Consider the following 25,270-nt stretch of genomic DNA (forward strand, 5'->3'; position numbering starts at 1 on the left):
TAGCTCATTAGAAACAGGACACTCGGTTTTCTGAACAATTAGGAGGGGATCCTGCATAGGTTCATGATTAGGATAAAAGATACGGTTCTAAACATAGGTTTATAGCATTTGGATTATTATTAAATCACTCACACAAATTAGCTGGTCCGTGCTCTAATACATATCTGTATGCATGAAGTTGGAGCAATGGCGAAGTAGTGGTGGCAAGCGACGAGATAGCTAGTTGTACTCATGGCTCTTTATGTTTGAATGCCCCATAAAGTTTCTTCTTGGCAACGGATTTTTAACGTGTTTGAGCCATTCCTTATTGCCGAGAGTGCACTGCAACAGCCAAATCCACATCCGAGGCAAAATTGTTTGCAAAGCGGCTTCCAATTACCTCCCTTGGCACCGTCGATGTCTTCCGTGCAAGGGCTAGCCACTGACTGCGTACCCGCCCAGTTCAACCGCCAAAACCACCTTTTACATCGCGCCGAGCCACTTCCGCTGCTGAGGGATTTCCCTAAGTCTTTTACGTATTACAAGCACAAATGCCCTAAGCACGAACCAGCTTTCAATATACAATGTTTTTCTCCTGAATATACACATATTATAAAATTTCATTATTTTAAACATCATTTATCTTTTTCCATATATAGATTACAACACTTTAAATTTCCAGTCACTAGTCAATGACCTTAATCAACAAAGAATACACACTTCGTAATTACAGAGTCACAGTTACATAACACAAACCTACTTCTAATCGACATAAGTGTTGCAAACTGGATTTAGTACAGAAGTGAGGAGTTCAAGGTGATAATGAGGCTTAAATGCTCGTATGATGCCCTGATGCAGCAGGATGTACTTTTAGATAAAAACAATTATTTCTCCACCGTATGAGAGCAAGATATCAGCCGATGAATGTGCTGGAAACTGACCTAGGGTTAGTAGGGCTTCTCTCACATTAAGAGACTGCAGGTGCTTTTTCACTGACGGAATAAACTCTGCTCGGAATCACTTTATAAAGATGTGACATTTCGTCGAAGCATTCTTTTAATCTATGTAAGAGAACTGTAATGATGACATGTTTAACTGAGATAAACTGACACTGTTTGCTCATGACACAGACATCATTATTAATCCGGTGAAAGAAACTCCAATAGAAAATTATACAAATAATGTCTCTGGGTAAGTTATTGATTGGTTTTCTGCGAATGAGCTTACTCTGAATTTCGAAAAAATAACACAATTCAACCAATTTTCTACTGTAAGGAGTACAGTTCCTTCAATAAACATAGCACATCAACAGAAGTCAGTAGCCAGGGTGGAGCGCACTAGGTTTTTGGATGTACATATAGATGAGAATCTTACAAGGGGAGGCTGCCAGTTGTGAAATTCAGATTCGATTCATACTGCGCATAATAAAAGCTCATGGCCAGAAGTGTAATGTGGCAAAGCACTTCTCAGCCGTTGTCGAGAAAATCGACAGTTAAAAGAAACCCTTGCGGTGAAATACGAGGTGCATTCAAGTTCTAAGGCCTCCGATTTTTTTTTTTCCGGACTGGAAAGAGATAGAAACATGCGCATTGTTTTAAAATGAGGCCGCGTTCATTGTCAATACGTCCCAGAGATGGCAGCACCGTACGGCAGATGGAATTTTACCGCCAGCGACGAGAATGAGAACTGTTTTAAATACTTAAATGGCGACGTTTTCCTTACTTGAACAGCGTGCAATCATTCGTTTTCTGAATTTGCGTGGTGTGAAACCAATTGAAATTCTTCGACAGTTAAGGAGACATGTGGTGATGGAGTTATGGATGTGTCGAAAGTGCGTTTGTGGGTGCGACAGTTTAATGAAGGCAGAACATCGTGTGACAACAAACCGAAACAACCTCGGGCTCGCACAAGTCGGTCTGACGACATGATCGAGAAAGTGGAGAGAATTGTTTTGGGGTAGCGCCGAATGACTGTTGAACAGATCGCCTCCAGAGTTGGCATTTCTGTTGGTTCTGTGCACACAATCCTGCATGACGACCTGAAAATGCGAAAAGTGTCATCCAAGTGAGTGCCACGAATGCTGACGGACGACCACACGGCTGCCCGTGTGGCATGTTGCCAAGCAATGTTGATGCGCAACGACAGCATGAATGGGACTTTCTTTTCGTCGGTTGTGACAATGGATGAGACGTGGATGCCATTTTTCAATCCAGAAACAAAGCGCCAGTCAGCTCAATGGAAGCACACAGATTCACCGCCACCAAAAAAATTTCGGGTAACCACCAGTGCTGAAAAAAAAATGATGGTGTTCATGTTCTGGGACAGCGAGGGCGTAATCCTTACCCATTGCGTTCCAAAGGGCACTACGGTAACAGGTGCATCCTACGAAAATGTTTTGAAGAACAAATTCCTTCCTGCACTGCAACAAAAACGTCCGGGAAGGGCTGCGCGTGTGCTGTTTCACCAAGGCAACGCACCCGCACATCGAGCTGACGTTACGCAACAGTTTCTTCGTGATAACAACTCTGAAGTCATTCCTCATGCTCCCTACTCACCTGACCTGGCTCCTAGTGACTTTTACCTTTTTCCAACAATGACAGACACTCTCCGTGGCCGCACATTCGCCAGCCGTGCTGCTATTGCCTCAGCGATTTTCCAGTGGTCAAAACACACTCCTAAAGAAGCCTTCGCCGCTGCCATGGAATCATGGCGGCAGCGTTGTGAAAAATGTGTACGTCTGCAGGGCAATTACGTCGAGAAGTAACGCCAGTTTCATCGATTTCGGGTGAGTAGTTAATTAGAAAAAAAATCGGAGGCCTTAGAACTTGAATGCACCTCGTACTCTCTACGATTAATGGTTTTCTACAGCGTCGTGGCGCAGCGGTAAGCGCTCGGGTTCGTAATCCAAAGGTCGCTGGATCGAATCTCGCGCGATGCAACTTTTTTTTTATTATTTGTTTTTTTGTAATTCAAATGTACACACACACACACACACACACACACACACACACACACACACACACACACACACACATATATATATATATATATATATATATATATATATATATATATATAATTCCTGGCAATCAGTTGTACAATTATGCATATAATAAATTGTTGAAAGTCGTTTGTCGTGGAAAAATAAAACTTGAAATAAAACACAATATCACAAATAATATTCAAGTGGATACAATTTATTGATAAGTTCGGTATACACTCGCACATAATTAACAATTAGTGACCAGAAGTAGCTGGAGTATCGCACGAACCAGAGTGATAGTTATCATAGAAACATGGAAAGCAGAAAACAGCACGACATCGAGCACATCTGATAAACGATGCGTTTTTACAAGAACAATTGTTTTTAAATTATCTGTTGGGAAACACACCTGATTGACATTCTGAAAAATTGTTCTATCGTTCGTCAGGTTTGATGCATACCACGCGTATCATATGATATCGGTAAAAATCGGAGAAGACAATTGGTGGTGGACGATGGATTGGATTTTTATATATATATATATATATATATATATATATATATATATATGTGTGTGTGTGTGTGTATATATATATATATATATATATATACATTTGAATTACAAAAAACAAATAATAAAAAAATTTGCAGGGCGCGAGATTCGATCCGGCGACCTTCGAATTACGAACCCGAGCGCTTACCGCTGCGCCACGACGCTGTAGAAAACTAATCAGCGTAGAGAGTATTTCACCGCAACGGTTTCTTTTAACTCGATTTTCTCGACAACGGCTGAGAAGTGCATCTTGGTGCTTTGTCACATTACACCTCTGGCCATGAGCTTTTATTATGCACAATATGTATCGAATCTGAATTTCACAATTGGCGGCCTCCCCTTGTTAATTTGAAAATACATATTTTGGATCTCCTGAAGCGACTAGGTTCAGCAACTCTCACACTCGGAATAATTGCTAATTTTGAGGATACAGAAATTAGCAAGCTGACATACTTCGTATACTTCTGATGTCATACGGAATAATATTTTGGGGTAACTCAACACTTAGACAAAAAGTATTCACTGCACAAAAGAAAGTGGTTAGAATAATGTGTGGGGCTTATAGGCGCACATCTTGTAGGCATGTCTTTAAAAGGCTGAAATTATTACTACAGCCACACAGTACATTTACTCAGTAATGAAATTTGTTCTCAGCAACATGGACCAGTTTAAAAACAACAGTGACATTCGTGATTATAATACCTGAAGACATAAATGCTTACACTATCCTATACTTAAACTATCTTTGGCACAGAAAGAGGTAAAATATGCTGCTACAAAACCCTTCGACCAGTTACCAGATGGAATAAAATGTTAACAGACAGCAGCGACATTTTTAAAAATAAATTTAAATCATATCTCCTTGACAACTCCATCTATACCGTAGATGAATTTTTGAAAAGGAATATATAAATCTGTAGGTATAATGTATGTATTTTATGCTGTTTAAGGGCATGGGGTAGGTAACAAAAATTTTAAACTTAAAAAAAGGACCTTCATTCAAGTGTGCGTTTCTTATACACGTGACACGTTTCACATCATAATGGTTACCGTGAGATTGATCAATGGAACACATAAGTAAGTAAGCAAGTAAGTAATTGACTAACTTGAAATATCTCGGGCTTGTACTTTCGCTTTTACAAATATGTTTGAGCTTACGGGTAACCGATTTATTTGTAGCAAAGAGGGGGGAAAACCCTGTCTTAATTAGTTTTGATGTCCTTCATAATTTACGTAGAGATATCTATTTGGAAGCAGTCAATAATAAAGCGAAGTTTCATCACAATTATATTCTTGACGATCATTTAAATTACGTCTACTGTTACTTTGAGAAATATTTTAGGAATGTGTCAAGCAGATTCACTGCTAAAAGTCTTTGCTTCCACTTCGCTGCTCGTTTAGCTAATGCGTAGTTACGTTTCCACCTTGAAAACCATACATCGAAGCAGTAAAACCTTAGTTGCCGTGTAAATCAAAGTGAAATACTGAAGCTTGGGCTTTAATAATAAGTAGTCCAGAAAGTGGTACACATTCATTTCGGGTTATTCAGAACCATCTATAACGACATTCGTCTAGTTCACTGTCTTTTTCTAGTTGCGTCCTTTTTCTGAAACGCAAAAAAAAAAAAGGTTCAAATGGCTCTGAGCACTATCGGACTCAACTGCTGAGGTCATTAGTCCCCTAGAATTTAGCACTAGTTAAACCTAACTAACCTAAGGACATCACAAACATCCATGCCCAAGGCAGGATTCGAACCTGCGACCGTAGCGGTCTTGCGGTTCCAGACTGCAGCGCCTTTAACCGCACGGCCACTTCGGCCGGCTCTGAAACGCATCAACTGTGTTTACACAGTTTCTAAGTTCATTCTCTATTTTTGCAAAATGGCTCTGAGCACTATGGGACTTAACTGCTGTGGTCATAAGTCCCCTAGAACGTAGAACTACTTAAACCTAACTAACCTAAGGACAGCACACAACACCCAGCCATAACGAGGCAGAGAAAATCCCTGACCCCGCCGGGAATCGAACCTGGGAACCCGGGCCTATTTTTGCACATCCGCTGATTGTTCCTTCAGGTACACTACACTAGCGTGCTAAACTTGCTTATGTGTCACCATTGCACACGATTTAGTAATTTTTGTTAATCATTTAGCGAATACGCTTTTCGTTTCAGCGAGATCGTAACAAATACACAGAAATCTAGACATTGAATAATGCATGAAGCGTGTTGTTGTCGTGCTCATTTCGATTACTGTTAAGAATTATTATGTAGTTACTGACTGCGACACATTATTAATCGTGAGAAGCGTACTCAGGTTTCTATCTAGCGTCAGTCCTGATTGAGTAGTAAAAGAAACCGGAATTAGTTTAGTTACCCGTACGCATTTAAGTTATTATTGAGGTTGGAGACTTATAGGGGTCAACAGAACTATAGAAATGCTACATGCAGACTGTAAAACTGCTTTTACATCTCATCATAACCGAATCAGCAGTAAATGAGGTCACAGTATATCGTGTATTTGCTGTAATTATGTTTAAATGAATAGAACGATAGTCTCTTCATTGTTGAAGATGAAAAAGCTGAATGTTAAGCCTTACTTAAATGCAGCTGTTTCTGCCTACAGTAAGATAGGAATATCAGTTAATTAGGGTTCTGGATAGTCGTCCGCTAAAGTGATACAGCTGACGCAGGGAGCAAAATGCCGCGTTAAGTAGAGTCTAAACAAGCACTTTGATCCGGCTCGGGACGCAGTAGCGCGCAAGTATCTGCTAATGTCGCAAACTGCGGCTAGGCTGAAAATAAACAGGTGGCTGTTTGCACGGCAAGCTTTGCACCTTTCAGCCGAGGAATTAGCCGTCCACCGCACACTGTGTCAACTGCCAGGCAGCGGCCGTCTGCTGTCCGGCGCACGCGGCGCGACAATTCACGCTCCACCTCTGCGGCGTCCATTACACGGCGCCACGCGCCAAGTCTGCGGCTCGTCAGAGAAGCCCGACGCCACGTTAAAGTTCTAGCGGGACACCGAAGAACGGATTACCAAATTAGGAGTAAGCTTATCTAAGGAAATACAGCAACCATCAACTTTCTATATAACTTTATTTATGCCATTGTGCGTCTCGGCTTTTCATACATCGTCAACTGGCGTCATACATTCGTGTCTTTGCCAGTAGCACGTTTATGTAGACTACTATTTTGACGCTGCAGCTGTCCTGTGAAAAATAATTTCTGTGTCTAACCAAGTCGTATATTTACTTTTTTAATTTACCGTTTAATTTATTTACTTTTTGTCTGTAACTTGTATCTCCTTGTTTCCTATTTATATGCGTAAGAGACACGTTTTTAGCTTCACTGGTGTAGTGATGCAGCTTATTATTCGCCGAGTGGCCGACTTACATATTTGTTTGTGTAGGATAATACACTTAAAGTCAACCTACAGTTTTCTGATAGGGACAGAAACGACTTCTGAAGCTAGTGTTAAAATTGATGACCGTAAAACTTGATGCATGCCTCTGCATGAATGAAAAACTTAATAGTGTCTTCTTCCTTGCTTAACATGAAAAGTGTTGTATATACTGTAACGGCTACCGCAACGCTATTTTATAGGTACTTCTTTGAGACTAATGAAATAAAAATCACTACATCAGTATGACTCAAAAGCTATACGAGTATCTATCTAGTGGAATAGTGACTGGCTAGCATTAACGAATGATAACTACATTGCAAAAGTAAGGAGAATAAGATGTTCAAATGGTTCAAACGGCTCTAAGCACTATGGGACTTAACATCTGAGATCATCAGTCCCCTGGACTTAGAACTACTTAAACCTAACTAACCTCAGGACATCGCACTCATCCATGCCCGAGGCAGGATTCGAACCTGCGACCGGAGCGGATAAGATGTAATACCACATACTTTACAAACAGATAATAGAGTGATGCATCCGAATAATATTTTAGAATGAGTGAGCAAGAAGTAAAATGGCCTACTTTATCTATCCCTGCGGGAAAAAGTGCGGGGTAGCCGCGCTGTCTTGGGCGCCTTGCCACGGTACGCGCCGCTCCCCCCGTCGGAATTTTGAGTCCTCCCTCGGGCATGGGTCTGTATGTTGTCCTTGTCCTCAGCGTAAGTTATTAAGTACCTTGACCTCAGCAGTTTCGTGCCACAGGAACTTATCACCACCTTATCGAACTGTCACATTCAGAAAGTTACGGTTTTATTATTTATAATAATAATTATTTTTGCTGTCATTGTAACTATGTTTTAACAGGACTATACTTAATGTTTAGCGTGTATGAGTAATTTATGAAATTTTCTTAGGAACATTTTGTTGCGTAACTCTGATAATTTAGGATGTCATTTAAGGGTGTGCATGTGCGGCAGTAAATTTCTAATTTTTATAGTTGATGTGTCCATTTGCCTTTGTGGGTCAGTGCAGTATTTGTAAGTTTTATGTTATCTCTGTTACTCGATGTACTTTCTCATCAACGTGTAGGACAAACGAGAAATTTTATGAACAGACAACATCCATGTATTCACGGAATCATATATTGAAAATTCTTCCTGTTTGATCTATGTCATCGGCCATGAAATGCAGTAAAGCTTGTATATACCAAACTGATTTTATTTTGATACTACAGATGGCTTTGTCTCTTTTTTTTGTTATTTGTCTGAAAACTCATTCTGAGGTCAGTTCTTGAATAAGACATGACCACATTTTCTTCTGTTAGCTCTGACGTGTTCTTGTTTGGTGTTGCATTTCCTTTGTTAATGGTTATGTGGGACTTATTTTAATATTTACGTCACCTACAACTCTGAAAAAGTACCAGAGTTCTCGTTAATTGAGTCGTATTACATTAGTTTACGGTTTTTCTCATCCTTCGAATGTAGATATCACACTAGTAGTTAGGCTGTCACGGATCTCACATTTATGTATGTCTTTGCAAACCGGTAGCAGTAACTCAGTATTCAGTCATATACGGTTCCATAAGAAGCTCTAACTGCCACCGATCACTGATACTAGCCATGGATCCACCCATCTCGATTTTAATAGTCAAAACAGGGACGAACAGATGCTGTGCGTTGTGTGATGTCACTGAAATTCTAGTTCATGATTCACTCGGCGGATATTCAGCAATAAAAAAGGGTGTGGAAGTGCGTCTATTTTCTGTCTGTTGCCTTATTAACAATCGGCTACGGCGTGGCGCGAATGCTCTGACCCGGAATAGAGCCAGCGACCCTCAGGTTCTCATTCAGGTGACTCCTTCGTCCTCACTAGCCACCTGGGTAAGTACCACACAACTTCTTTCTGCTAACATCTGGGATGGCATATTCTGCATTGACCTATTAGCGCGGTACCGACATCTACTTATGTCGAGCAGCGTAGTGGCGAAGTCGTTGCACCGTAGTATGACGTACGCTAACGTTGAGTTGACGTTTCTTCGTCTCTTCCTTCTGCCCTCAAAGGACCGCCTCATGCCCGTTTGCCAGAGGTACTTATTCGGTGTTTTCGCCAACGTCACGAAGTTTCTAGGGAGGCGACTGACTCTTCCGTCGTTGATCTATGCTTTCCACGTTGGGCGAAAAGGTGACCACGTGACCAATGTCGGCGCACGTGCCGGCTTTCCTTATTTTACCTCTATGCTGGCGTGGTCGGGCATTGCCCTATCCTCCTCTTCCTCATCGCCAGATATGTCACTCACGTCAGTTCAGTATGATGACAGTTCCTGGAGCATTCACCGCTGATCGAACTGCGCTGGTCGTTGTTCTCCTTGGAAGCAGTGCCCATCTGCTCTGTCTTTGATCTATCGAAGTGCTGACTGCTGCTGCGCCAACTCCACTGGTCATCAGCCTCCTTCTTATACCGCTGGTGCTTCCGAATATTGTGGCTTAACGTGTCAAAGTCTCTAAAATGTTCACTTAACCTACAATAAGTCTTTACGTATTTTTCTGCCGGATCTCTGGTTTGACAACCATTAATAACACATAATTATTATATATGATTATTATACATCCTACACTAGGGAGGCTGGGCATGAGTTTCGAACAGTTAGTTATTGTCTTGTTGCTCTCTATGTTGGGAAATGACGTAATTGTTGTCAAAGACCGCAAGTAGCTGAATGCAAATACATGAGATGGTGAGATGTGGCTATGCCGCGCACAGAAAATGCATCCTTGCTGTCTGGTATTGTTAACTATTCACGATGTAAGTGCGGTTCATGCTTAACTATTTTCTTGATTTGCATCACGAACCTGCTCTAACGTTCATGTGCTAGATGCTCATCCTACGCATGGACATCGGTTCTTAGTTAGGCGAGTTCAAACCTCAGTACAGAAAGAGCTTGTTATTAATTCATGCGAATAGTAGTAAAGTAAATTTAGTCACAATTTCTATCAATGAATCTTTACAAAGGCTTTATGCCTTATATTGACTCTTGTTTATCTGATTTTCTTATTAATTGATTCGTCTGGCACATATTTCTTGTGCGTCAGTAGTACATGAGTTACTGTAATTTCTGCGCGGCTGATCCCGGCGGAGGTTCGAGTCCTCCCTCGGGCATGGGTGTGTGTGTTTGTCCTTAGGATAATTTAGGTTCAGTAGTGTGTAAACTTAGGGACTGATGACCTTAGCAGGTAAGTCCCATAAGGTTTCACACACATTTGAACATTTAATTAACAAATAGTAGCTGTATGGTAGTTGAAAGAAAGCTGCAAAGGTTCTTGCTCTCGTTATAGACAAACGGTTTCATTAACGTAAAAGTAGTAAACATGAAGAAGCGCTGCCTGTGTACAAACACCACAATAATGTCGTTGTGATATCTACGCTGGACTGTCCACGGAGCTGGGGAACAGGTCACTTCTCGAACAAGATCGAACAAGAACAGAAATAAGGTTGCGTCTTTTCTTTGCATTTACGACACGTAACACTGAAATTACTAGCGTCTGAGCAGAGGAAGATCCAGGTGAAATGGAAGGTGGATGAAGTTAAAATAAGGAATGCGAGCTAAATGAGGATATGTGCGGTATACTGTATTGAACACGGTGGAAGAGGATTTTTAAGTCGATGATAGGTCGACTAGGTCTAAACCACTCCTCAAAAATCTACAATGGTAAATGGTCACGGCTGTGCAGAGAGAGGGGCTGGAAATGGATAGTGAGAGAAGGGGAGCATGAGGTGGACAGTAAAAGGCTTGAGGAGAGCACAGACAGACTGAGAGAGAGAGAGAGAGAAAGAGAGGGAGCAGGGGGAGGAGGTGGTGCCAAATTAGCACACACACAGCTGCAGAGTGAAAATTCATTCTGGAAAGTTCTAGCACGCCTGACGTACCCTAAGAGTGAATGACTTCTGGTTGCGGTCGCAATTGGAAGCTGGTATGATGCCATGGAAGCGCTCCCATACACGGACCAAAGGAACGTTTCATAGTCACGAAAATACAGAGCTTCGAGGAATAATTTAGTTCATCAGAAGGCGGGCGCTGTGTTTTCTGGTGCTACGCTCCCATGCGTTTGTTTGACGTGGGAGTGACCTCTCATTACTGACTGGGCCGACCGCCACACATTTATGTTCCAATAATTATTTGGTGGCACCTGAAGATGAAGCTTTATCTTCGAAACTGGTAGTGGAATAAATTAATTTACTTGATTTTATGAAGGCAGTTACATGAGTTTAGGGTCAAATATTCTTTCAATTCAATTTACCGGGCCAGTCCTTTATCTAGTTAAACATTTTAGGGTGATTTGTACCGATATGAAACATAACATCTGCCTTTAGTAACTGGTAAGATTTTACATGTTTCTTATTGTAATTCACATCAAACCTAGCATAAATTATATTATGAATATTATCCATCCTATTTTCGTTTTCTGTTCAGCTGAAAAGATAGGTTTTGGTGTTGACTTAGGTGGCACAATCGCAATGGCTTATACAATAGAATATTATTGTAACAGCTTGGAGCTCACAGTCCCGCTTGCACCACAGCTGGTTACAAGTCTTGTTATTTAAATACTGTCATGCTTAGTGAGATAATTAGTATGATTTTTCATGTTCACTTAAATTAATTTTGTTTTGCTATGTCCACTGTAAACCGTTGCATTCGTAAAGTAAGTGTTGACTGCCTAGGTAAATTTCCATATATTCTTTTTTGTCAGAACGAGTTACTAAATTTGATTCGTATGTCGAAACATTTTTTATGACTGGATATAGTTCTCAAAACAGGGAATATGCGGATTTACTTCGACGAATAATTCAGTTCTAAAATCTCGCAGTACGCTTACGTGGAGAAGGGTTTAGGAAGCGATTATGCCCCGCCCAGTTACCCGTGCGGTCTAACGCACTGCTTTCCGGGTGGGAAGGTGTGCCGGTCCCAGGCACGAATCCGACCGGCGGATTAGTTCAAAAATGGCTCTGAGCACTATGGGACTTAACAGCTGATGTCATCAATCCCCTAGAACTTAGAACTACTTAAACCTAACTAACCTAAGGACATCACACACATCCATGCCCGGGGCAGGATTCGAACCTGCGACCGTAGCGGTCGCGGGCGGATTAGTGTCGAGCTCCCGTGCGCCGGCCGGTCTGTGGCTGGTTTTTAAGGCGGTTTTCCATCTGCCTCAGCGAATGCGGGCTGGTTCCCCTTATTTCTCCTCAGTTACACTATGTCGGCGATTGCTGTGCACAACACTGTCTTCACGTACGCGTACACCATAATTACTCTACCATGAAAACATTGGGGTTACATTCTACATTCGTCCGGTGTGAGACGTTCCCGTGTGGGGGGGGGGGGGTGAGCGGGGAAGGGCGGGGGTAAGGTCGGTGTACACTGGGGGCCGAACCGCACTATAACCCTGGGCCTGGGTTCGGTGTGGGGTGGCGGTGGGGTGAGTGGACTGCTGTAGCCTGTTGTGGAGTTGTGTAGCACTAGGGACTACGGCGGGGACGAAGCCTCTCCGTCGTTTCTACAATACAAGCGATTGTGACTTTAACCATACTCAAATTCGACAGCCAATGTAACAACGGTTCATTCTCATTGAAGGCACGTCGAGTGTCCAATAATTATGAAATAATTTATCGCAATATTTCCTGACACTGAATGCTGTTTTTTTGGCAATGAAGTACTGTGTTAATAATAATTAAATGAAAATAAACACAATTATTAGCTATGTAAGCACATTACTTTCTTGTTGTTCTATTAAAAATATGGCACTGTAAATTAAAAATTTCAGATTATATTGAACAATACAATAGCTACGATAAAGAAAACGCTATACATTTTCCACTACTTTATATGAATAATGATTTTAATAACATTACAATAAGTACACCAGACACTCCAGTTTCTTTTCCTGCAGCTTTCCACGCCTTTTCCACAGTAACTTTTTTTGCAATAGTCTGGTAAACCCTGACTGTAGAGACTCGCATACTTCTCATACTGCTTCACCCAGCTTAACGCAAAGTACTTGGTCTCAGTCTGACATCAACAACTATGAAGCAACAAACAATGCTAGGAGAGGAGTACCAGAGTCGCTTCAGTGTCGTGACGCAATCGCCAGAGCAGGTGTACTGGAAGTTGGATTGCGTAGAAGTCGCAATCAGGTTGCGTTGCAAGTAAGCTACTGTTCCGCCAGTGAGCGCCTTGCGTTGCGGTATAATGGGCCAGACTCTCCAGCGAGTAGTATCCGACGCGCACGCGATTGTGCATTGCGATTGGTTTGCGCCAGTGGACGAAAGGCATAGAAGTACCTGTGACGAAATCACCATTTTCGCGAGCTGCCTCCGCAGAACTAATTTCTTCTGATTCAGACGCGAGTGATAATGGTTGTTAGACTGGACAGGAAATATACGACGCTAGTTTATTTTCATCAGGACTTGATCTAATGTCAATTCACGTCTACCAATCATTTATCCGTTTTTTACACGTTGTGACGTAACAATAAAAACAGAAAAATACGTTATTTCCTAAACCACCTATAATGTAATGTAACGACAACAAAACCAAAAGACTCTGCTTCTTTAACCCTATATAAGAAACTCTAGAAGTAAATGGTCATCAAATCTTATTTCCAAGGTATGAAGTAAGGTCCCACGGATTTCAGTCTGCAGGATAAAATTTCTGCTAGTCATTCAGACTTTAATGTTTCCGTTTGTAGGTTTAATGTTCTGTTGTTTGTTGTTGTACATTACGCTGTTCTGGCACCTTTTAAACGGAATCCTACTGGCGAAATAATTTCAGTTAACTGTTGTTTAGGTTGTCTCAATGTTCAGCTGTGTACGTTAATAACTGTAAAGCCCCCGCAGATCTAGCATGTATTAAAACTTTTCGCAGTCCTAGAGGGACGGTTGCTACATAGCGCATTTATTCAACTCAGCGACAGAAGATGTAATGCAGTGAATGTGAACGGGTTTTAAGAATACTAGTGGACACCGACAGACAACGAATTAAACTGTCAATGATCAGGCTCTAAGATCAGCGATGTACACTTCTCATAATACTCCAATAAAATTTCAAGATTTTGAACATGATCAGTCTTGACCCTTTACAGTTTAAAAATAACCGTTCCTCTTCACAGTACATTAACTTCACGCAACAGCAAGATAATAGATCAACAATTTCTAACAAAGATGTACTTTCAGAATTCCAAATTTCTAGAAGCTATGTGTGCCCTCTGGAGTAAACTACTTGTTCTGTTATGAAATAATATTACTAGGAAGAAAATCTCTTAATTATCTTACAATAGTCTTTCCCACTTAAGATTGACAATATTCGTTCGAAACTATCGGAGGAGTACTTCTAATTGGGTAGTTGTACATACTAATGTCTCCTTTTATTACTCTACATCACTGCGCCTGAACACTAGACGAATTCATTCTAGTGTTAAATTTCTATCGCCTGTATCGTACTGCTAGGCTCTCCGCGGAAAGTCGGCTGGAAAAATACGATATCGCTGGTTCTAGCACTTATCGAACGAATACGTAACACTACAAAGGTAAGAATAACTTTTAATTATCGAGGGTGAAAGGTCCAAAATTGATTTTATAGTCAAAAACAACCCAATTCACATGAAAATTTACTTACTATCTTCTCTTTTTGTATAACGTTTGAAAATTACGAACGCTTCATCATCTTTTGTTGCAAGGTTAACATACCTATTAAACAAAATTTCAGCTATTGATCAGTCAGCGATATAGTGTTAACCATCTAAGTAATTTTTTGGTCGTAAACCAACTAAAATCCTTTTTCGAGTTTTTGTTTTTAAAGTGAATTTTTGTTCTTTTGAATAACTCGCTAGAATTATACCAGTGGTTGATGTAAATCTCTGATTATTCCATAAATGTCGCTGGCTTTAGTTTCTTTCTTTAAATTACTGTCTGTGAGTAGTGTTTTTGCCTTTTATTTCAAATACTGTTGCTGAAAGCGAGTACATCGTGAACACAACATATTTTTTTCTTTTTCCTTTTTATTTCTTTTTACTTTTTATTTTTGCTTGGAATGGCGTTATTGAAATATTTGTTTATCCAGGGAAACTAAAATAAGTACGACGAAATATAGTGCCTGCCTATCAAACTCATCACAATGACTCGTCTCTCGTCTTCCGATCTCACGGCTACCATATACCACAATCACCAATAAATCGAAATAGCTATCCCTACGATAGTGTTCGTAGCAGGACACTGGCTGTGGAAACTGGAACAGAATCAGAAACGAAACCGACTCCATTTAACTACGAATCAAACTTTCCACATCACTACCAGCGGCTTGCGCTGAAATCACTTTTTGTCTAAAATCTCTTTTGGATCAAATCTATTTAATACGTCCTCGCATCTCTCCAAAATTTCACAACATCGAACATGAGTATGCTACCCTTATAATGAGCCTCCTCACACAAATTACACTACGGAACCACGGCGAAACTTCACCATACACTTTATTTATTTTGACTGAACCGCGAATACCATAAGTAATTCAACGTTCAAGCTGAATTTCCAGAAACAGTACTTATAAAAACTCGACCCAATACAGAGCGCCTGTAGTCAGAGATCTCTTTGTAACCGCCTTTGTACACAACTGCGCTGCCATTACAACCATACAAAACCTTAATACGAATATATGAATAGATGAATAGCATAAGGCCACATTTAGCGACGTACAGAGCCTGGCGCGATGTGGAATAACGGTCCGCTCCAGCTGCCTGGCCGACCGCAGTGGCCGAGAGGTTCTAGGCGCTACAGTCTGGAACCGCGCGACCGTTGGGTCGCAGGTTCGAATCCTGCCTCGGGCATGGATGTGTGTGATGTCCTTAGGTTAATTAGGTTTAAGTAGTTCTAAGTTCTAGGGGACTGATGACCTCAGATGTTGAGTCCCATAGTGCTCAGAGCCATTTAAACCGTTTGAACCAGCTGCCTGTACTGCGAATCTGCTGCTGGTTACGTTGTTATGCGATCATCTCTGATAACACCAGAAATGGCAGCTTCTCACCTCCTCCTCGACTCTTTTTCTCTCTACAACAATGTACACGGAAAAAATATAATATCATGGTACACCACGCTATCACATCCTTACCTTTCAGTTGTAACACTTGGCTATAATTCTATCCGTGATGAGATGAGGTGAAACATGACCCTTAACGAATGTGCAATATTATTTTGGCACATTATAAACAATCAAATACGTGCGCCTAACTCATTATGCAGGTCTCTAAAAGGTCTCTTCAGTTGAGACGTCGTCTTGTGTAAGTGCGAAACTGTCATAATCAGAATTCTGTCTGTCAAAAACTCTGTATTTCCGCCTGTAATCTTCTTCCCCGTCTAAAGCTCTCTACAGAATTTAATCTACTTCGGTCTTCCCTCAGATACTAGGAAACTTGAGCAATGGTTGATCTTTCATTCGCCTTTGCTTTTCTGTTTTTCATATAATTTCGAGACGAATTTCCGTCACGTTTTTGTGCTGAAGCTCATAACATTCTCTTAGTTGTGAGAGTGTGTTATTAGTTGCTTATTGTGACCGTCGGTATTTTTACAACCCACGAGATTTTTAATATCTCGGAATTCTGGGGCTTCTACTGTCTTTTTCACTGATACTAGCTGAGCTTTTCATTTGAAAGGAAATAATGTTCCATTTCGTCTTCCACACGTCGTTTTGCAGTTCTCATAACAGGTTTCTCCAGTACGTGACCTGTATTCTTCCACCTACGGTTTACAAAGTCAGGCTCTTTGATGTGTGCACAAGAGTTTTCCTTCGTACCTCAGTGTCAAAGCTTTGAAATTCCGTCAGTCTTTGTTACTGTATAGTCCTCGTGTCTCTTCGTATGAAGTTAACGAGATTCACTTCTGCTTCTACTTAATGTGACAGTTATTGACATTTCTTCACAAAAGTCTACAAGATGGAAGTGACAGTAAAAAAAAAGTAGTGGGTGGGTAACTGTTCATAAATACATTTCGAAAGCATACGTTTCACTACAAAAGTTACGTTTAGCATAAATAACAGTGAGCTAAATTTGTTAGGAAAATGTTTCTATTGTATTTAGTTATCATGTTTTCACCACCATAGAAGGAATGTGACAGTACAATCCATTAAACTTGTTCAAATTCTTACACTATTCAATATTAAGAGTTACCTTTTATCAATGTTGTCTAGAAAACATGTATTACCGTTCCATTTCAGTGTTGTCTCCTGGAAACAAATATACCGACGCCAACTGGTCATTATCCTAATATTTCTTTATTGCAGTCTGTTGTCACATTTTTATAATGGTTACCGATTTCATTCAAATTCTGAACATATAAGAGAGTTATTACAACAAACGGGAGACATGCTGTATCTAATCTTATATAAGTAACCTAAAACTCATGTAATATAAATATCACAATTTTATACGATACTCATCGTAGTTGCAGAGGAACCCATCAATTTTATTTGCTTTGCGCAGTCTTCACAAGTCACTAATGCACATAGGCTATAAAGACACGAAAAACACAAACGCAACAATAGACTGCAATGTAAAATATTAGAATTCTGTAAACTTTTCCGCTACCGCCCGAATGACGCATAGGTACTGTGTTGCAGAAAGGGTCTCCCCGTTGCCAAGGCGAATGTAATAACAGAAGGAATTTCAATGGACGTCGAAATAGCAACCACGTGGAAAACAGCCATGGCACGAGCTTTGAGATCTTTTTATTTCGGTCACAGGGTGGGACACTTTATCTCCGCGTCTTGGACGCTATGGGCTTCTCACATGTCAGAAGTAGCAACAGTCGTGGGCAACAATGGATTACAGCGGTCGCAATCGACAATAAGGCAGCATAGATAAATAATGCATAATGTAAAATTAACAAGCACTTGAACTATTTACTTAACGGATGCCACCATATGAAAATATTGCTTTAAAGCATAGGTGTATACGACATTAATGAAATAGTTTCTCAGATTAGAATGGTGGCGAGTTTCTGCCTGTTTTTAGACGATTTTCCAACGGTGGCATGCGGAGGTCGTGAACGGAGCAGGTACTGTCTGTTGAGAGAACATCACTTGTTCAAATAGAGCAGTTGACGTCCGTCTCTGAACGGACATTACCTGTTCTGTTCACCACCTCCGCCTGCCACCATTGGAAAATTGTCTGAAGATGGTCTAAGATTGGAGTGAAACGGGTCCCCATTGTAGTAAGTTTTATGTGATCAAGACTGTTTTAATTTTTAACTTTAAAAGAAGTTTGCTTATTACTTCGAGTCGACGAAAAAAGACGAAATATACGACTATTTACAGCACGTGTTCATGACAAAGAACAGAATTAATTCACGTGAATGACACTATTAATTAACAGGCTCATTTTTAGTGCTCAAACACCAACTATTTCTGCACGAGAAAAGTATACTTTTAGTTTTAAGGAAAGTATTTTACAAAATAATGAGATGTGTGTATTAAGTAATCGATTATCAACTATTCATAATTAAACATTTTCTTTGACAGAAGGAAATAATTTAACATGTCGTAGGCTGTTTTGTCCACCGTTCAATAAGAAAACTTCGTTATGATTAACAAAATGTATATCAAGCGGAATGAATTTTTTCATTCGTGCTATAATGGTAGTCAATTACCAACTTCTTGTGTAGTAACAGGACAAAGGGAACCACATCATCAATAGAACGTATATACAACACATATAAACAGTACAAGTTAAATACACAAAGCTAATAATTAATAGAATGAGATTTTCACTCTGCAGCGGAGTGTGCGCTGATATGAAACTTCCTGGCAGATTAAAACAGTGTGCCCGACCGAGACTCGAACTCGGGGCTTTTGCCTTTCGCGGGGAAGTGCTCTACCATCTGAGGTACCGAAGCACGACTCACGCCCGGTACTCACAGCTTTACTTCTGCCAGTATATCGTCTCCTACCTTCCAAACTTTACAGAAGCTCTCCTGCGAACCTTGCAGAACTAGCACTCCTGAAAGAAAGGATATAGCGGAGACATGGCTTAGCCACAGCCTGGGGGATGTTTCCAGAATGAGATTTTCACTCTGCAGCGGAGTGTGCGCTGATATGAAACTTCCTGGCAGATTAAAACTGTGTGCCCGACCGAGACTCGAACTCGGACCTTTGCCTTTCGCGGGCAAGTGCTCTACCATCTGAGCTACCGGAGCACGACTCACGGCCGGTACTCACAGGTTTACTTCTGCCAGTATCTCGTCTCCAGGCTGTGGCTAAGCCATGTCTCCGCTATATCCTTTCTTTCAGGAGTGCTAGTTCTGCAAGGTTCGCAGGAGAGCTTCTGTAAAGTTTGGAAGGTAGGAGACGAGATACTGGCAGAAGTAAAGCTGTGGGTACTGGCCGTGACTCGTGCTTCGGTAGCTCAGATGGTAGAGCACTTGCCCGCGAAAGGCAAAGGTCCCGAGTTCGAGTCTCGGTCGGGCACACAGTTTTAATCTGCCAGGAAGTTTAATAATTAATAGATTCAGAGACGGAAAAAGAAAATAGAAGCGGGCAGAACTATGTTTATGACATACAGGTCGCAGATCTAATTACATAGTACATAAATACCTTAGTGTTTAAAAATATTCAGATGTTCACATTTTGCGTTGCACAAATTCTTTTTAATCACTCACTGCACTTGCAGACACTCCGCTTAGTGAAGAACCTGACTGACGCTGTAAATACGCCACACAAAACTGAAGACTAGTAGCGTCGCTCTGTTGCTTGTGATTTGGGTGACATACAGCCAGCTCCTACATTGACTGCTATGGGGAGAAGATCGGCCAGCCGACCACGCAGATTAGTCGAATGCGCAGCCTGGTTCGTGCATTGTCGACTCGAACCCCGCTCTGTGGAAGGTATGCGAAAAGTTGGTATTGCGTGTAGCGACGTAGTACTGCTTCTAATGGATCAGTTGTCAGCATTTATGAAGTCATGGTGATGTAGCGTCGCACGCTGGCATCTGGTGGACACAGAGAGAAAACAGACGCCAGTATCGCGCCAAAACAAAACTCGTGCCGCCACACCATAAAACAGGTAAATAAAAGCCACATAAAAAAAACGGTTTGAAATAGTGCAACTGCGTTAAATTCATGCTCATGTATGAAAACGCAAATAAATCTCTCCACAAGTCACAGTCCTGAAAGTCATCATTAGGTGTTATCACTCGAAGATGCACATGATATTTCTTCCTTTTTCACTTTCCACTCACTTTCTGCCTCCTACTTCATAAAGTGAGCTTACAAACTCCTTATTTTTCTTCTTCTCAAGTTGCTTTTTAAGTGACTGTTCCACTTGAAGTTACGATCGCAATAACTGGCATGCTTTTCACGGCTTAGTTAATTATTTACCTCGTTCTTCTGATCCTTGGCCAAACACCCACTTGAGAATGTTGTTCTGAATTTTGTAGCTGCCGACATTTCTGCTAGGTAGTCACCAAAATACATTTTCTTTGCACGAAAACCGACCTTACCTGTCTCACTCGGATTTCATGAAGGTTGATCGCATTGTAACTTCCTCACATCACAAATCAAGAATTTTCTACCACGGTCAGCAATGCAATTATGTTGGTATTTGAAAAAATTATCCAGTTCATTAACGTCAAGTTAAAAATCAGAAGAACGTAGTTGTTCATCATAACTTTGTGGCTGCACTACTTTTGTCCCATGACCTTTGCATGTGAACAGTGGCATCATGAATTACTGCACTCGGTTCAACAGCCTGATGAATTTCTTGGCGCTGTAATATTAATTGAGAATGAATTTCGGTCACCCCGAATTCTTTTTCTTCATCGTGTTGCTTACTATCCTGAGTGGATCCGAATGTTCGGTATTCTTTGGCTTTATAATCTCGTTTTTCAACTCTTTGAACAATTCTCGCAGGTCATTACGTATATCTACTACCGTTTGATCCAAAATTTTGTCGAAATTTACTTTCTGCTTTTGACTATGCTCATGTAATATGTGTTAGTAGGTTTTTCCGGCAAATATGCTGCTTGAAAGGCTCTTGGGCATGCAGCCGGACTGATTGACCGTTTTAGAAACAATTTTCCACGGCGTAACTTGTCATCAACATCAGCTTACTCCTGCTGACTCACATCATGGGTCCGTGGCATATTCTGCTCTATTTTCGTTAACAGGTTCTGTTAGGGCAAGAATTTCAGTGCATACAAGCCGGGACATCACGATAACTCCTACAAAAGCGCACATTAAGTATTTCTGGGACACTATGCAATTTCCGAGAGTTCGCTATAGAAACTGAGATCCGTTCTGGAACTACAGCCGTCAAGAGGAGACATTACCTGTACATCGATCGGTGTCAGACTGTAGCAGCAATCATATTATTTAATTGTAGTTACACTAGTAAATACGTTCCTGACTTCCAATATTCTTGTGAGTCTTGTATGTATTTGATGATCTGTAGACAACCTTTGTGGGGTTTAACTATCAGTGCAAATTAGCGATCGGTGCAAAATAATTTTACCACTGAAAGTCTCACCTACGGAAAACAATGGCGAACAGAGCTCCAATACCAGCAGCAGCAGCAGTTTGACGGTTAAATTCAGTGACGAACAAGGATTGCTTGGAACAATGCACCCTGTGCTATTCTGGGAAGCATTGGAACATCTTTCTCGGCGCTGGACCATACCGCAGCTATGCGTCATCATGTTGCCCAGAGGCATCTCGCATATGGGACCAGTGTGAGCGCGCCTTGGAGTTCTGTGATGTCAGTATAACACTCATGGAACTCTAACTGTATACCCGAAAATAGCCGCAACTTTCACCTGCAGCAGCGTGAGAGCGACGGCTCGTACTGGCTTGCGTCCAGCGGTGGTTCGAGGCGGCAGTGCCGACGCACGCACGCTCTTGGAGCATCTGTGCTCTGCAAATAGGTCTTTGCTCCCATCTGGTCGCGTCAGCAATGGTACCTAGGTGATCACGTATTTCGAGAGGAATCTCTCAGGTGTCAAGTATGAAAGCGATGTCACTGCCTCATGCTTGAGGGCAGCTGTGCATGGCTTGGCAGTTGACGGCTGCATCACTTCGTGGGGGCTGCCGCTAGCCTCCTGTGTGGTTCAGTGGACAGGGGGCCATGGGCTGTTCCTGCATACGTTGTTTGCATATCTGTTCCATTATTTTTCACGCAGGTCTGTAGGCTGTGCTATGCATTATTTGGATAGTTTAAGAGTTAATTTCGTGTCTCCACATCTATATACTGCATTATTTAGGAGTTTGCATGTCTGTACTGAAATAATTTCGGTAATTTAGGAGTTGTTTGCGTGTTTGCAGAGTGTTATTTAGAAGTAGTTTACAGGCCTGTGGGTTGTGTGGTATAACCCCAAGCATGGCAGAGCGTGTGTTTTGTATCAGTCTGATAAATATACTATCTCTCAAAATCCTTACCTAAATAAATTATTGCAAAATAAATAAATTACACTCCGTCCTTACTCTCTCCAGCAACCCAGCGCAGGCTGAGTCAGTTCCCCCTTCAGACAGGCATCTTGGGTTATCATGACCATACTGTTTCCTGTCATCTCACCCCCCCCCCCCTCCGCTGCCCCATCTTGGGTTATGTCATGGAATGGACGACAGCGCTATCTTGTGGCAATACTGTGTACTAGGTCCAGACTCGAGGTGAACACACTGTTTCCCGCCATCTTGGATAATGGTACTTGCATCATCAGATGACGTCATGGCCGCCATCTTGGATTACGTCACAGAATGGATGACACCACCCTCTGGTGGTGGAACTGTGTACTAGGTCAGTTGAGCTGTGGGCCTCGTGGCAAACACACTGGATTGCAGTAGTGTCTCAAATTGCTTAAATAAAAACTGGTGCGTGATTTCAACAGTTGATGAGTAGTGAGCATGTTTGCAAAGTCTTTTAGATGGATTGTTATTTTAGGAATTTATGAGTTGTTTGGCTCTCTGGACATAAATGTATTGCATTATTTACGAGTGGTTTGCAGCTCTGTAGGCTGTGTGGTATGTCAGAGCATGTGTTCTGTATAACTGTGATAAGTATACTATCTTTCAAAATTCATCCCTAAATAAATTGTTCCACAATAAATAAAGTACACTCCTTCCTCTCTCTAGCAGTCCAGCACAGGCTGAGTCATTTTCCCACCAATCCCTAGGAAGAGGTGGGGGTCGGGTAACTTAGGTTAGTGCAGGCAGCCCAACTGCCCTTTCTTTCCCGCCATTTTTCTTAGGTTAGTAGAGATTGCATTGTCCTGATGGAATTTGAACTTCCTGCCAGGGGTGTGTGGTGAGGGGGGGGGGCTTGGCACTTTCCTCCAAAACCCGCCATCTTGGATAACGAATGGTACTTGCGCCATCAGCTGACATCATTGCCGCCATCTTGGATGACGTCATGCACTGTTGCCAAGTCTACACGCCGCTATCTTGGATGACGTCATAGCCGCCATCTTGGATACATCTGGCAACTATGGAGAGGGGGGTGGAAAAGCTTTGTTCCAGTACTCATGCTTTGTGATTATGACACATCTACATCTACATTTTCATCTACAGGGTGAGTCACTAACTATTGGCTCCAAGAATAACTCCAAAAGTATAATAGGAGCGGAAAAGTTTGTGGCACAAATGTTGCATGGGACAACAGGGGCCATAATATGACGTTGGCTTTTTGTTGCTAGGTGGTGTCGCTTCAGAGACACAAAGGTCAACTTTTATTTTTTTAAGTGGATGCTATAGTTTGGTACTTATTTTTTGATAGCGGCTATGGAGACGAATCCAATCATGTGTAACTGTAAGGTCTTTGAAGGTCAACGAAGGTCACAAAGGTGGCATGTACGTCCATTTACAGAAGGTGTTCGAAGTGATGACCATTAGTATCAATGCAGTACTGTAATCTTCTTATCATTGATTGTGTGGTATTCCTTATAACATTGGCGCTTATCGAAGCACATGCTCTGACAATTCTGCCTCGCATATCTTCAGGTGTAGTTGGAATGTCTTTATAAACAATGTCTCTTACGAACCCCCACAAGAAAGAATCCAGAGGCGTCAAGTCCGGCGGACGAGCCGGCCGCGACACATCTCCTCCGCGTCCAATCCAACAATTTGCGAACTGTCTCTGCAACTCATTTCTAGCCATCAGCGAAAAATGAGGCGGACACCCATCGTGTTAATACCACATTCTGTTCCTTGTTCCTAAAGGTATTTCTTCCAATAACAGACAATGTTTCTTGCACGAATGTGGTGTACTTCCTACCATTAAGATTTCCTTCGATGCAATAGGGGGATATAATTCTGTCCTCCAGAATCCCACACTATACATTCATCGACCACGGTATTTGGTTTGCAACTAGGCGCAGCCCACACGGATTTTCAGTTGCCCAATAATGCATGTTATGCAAATTAACATTTCCATGGTTCGTTAATGTAGCCTCGTCAGTAAATAAAATCAAATTAATAAATGTGTCATCCCTCTGAATATGAAGTTGAGCCCATCAGCAGATTTCAGTACGACGCATTCAACCGTACCAGTTAATTCCTGGTGGAGACTGACATGGTAAAGGCCCGCATCTCGTGGTCGTGCGGTAGCGTTCTCGCTTCCCACGCCCGGGTTCCCGGTTTCGATTCCCGGCGGGGTCAGGGATTTTCTCTGCCTCGTGATGGCTGGGTGTTGTGTGCTGTCCTTAGGTTAGTTAGGTTTAAGTAGTTCTAAGTTCTAGGGGACTTATGACCACAGCAGTTGAGTCCCATAGTGCTCAGAGCCATTTGAACAATTTTTTTGACATGGTAAGGGTGATATTTATGGCGATGCAGAACACGAACAACACTACTCTGGCTCATGCCAGATTCCCTTGATATTTGACGCGAACTAAAACAAGGATCTCGAACCACAGTGGCAAGAGTACCAATTTCCATTTCCTCGTTAGTAACTTTCCTTTGCCAGATATGTTTCCAATGCGTTAAAGGTCCAGCTGTTCTCAATTTATCATACACATATTTAAATGTACGACGTGTAGGGTGAGTACGTTGAGGATATTTTTCGCCGTATAAGTCTCTAACTCTCTCTGAATTTCGTTGGCATTCTCCGTGAATGAGAAGCATATCGACTTGTTCTTCGAAGGATTACATCAATCACATTCGCTTGATTCGACGATACAAGTCTTAGCGTTCCTATTAGTGTTGTATTGCGAAACTGTTGAATGGTGTTTACATGTCAATGGCACGTTTGATGGATACGCCGTAGTCGGCGAATATTTACTACTTTCAAGATGTACGAGAGCGAATTGTCAGAGCATATGCTTCGATAAGTGCCCAAGTG

The sequence above is a fragment of the Schistocerca nitens genome, chromosome 1 (genome assembly GCF_023898315.1).
Source record: "Schistocerca nitens isolate TAMUIC-IGC-003100 chromosome 1, iqSchNite1.1, whole genome shotgun sequence".
In the NCBI taxonomy this organism is placed as follows: domain Eukaryota; kingdom Metazoa; phylum Arthropoda; class Insecta; order Orthoptera; family Acrididae; genus Schistocerca; species Schistocerca nitens.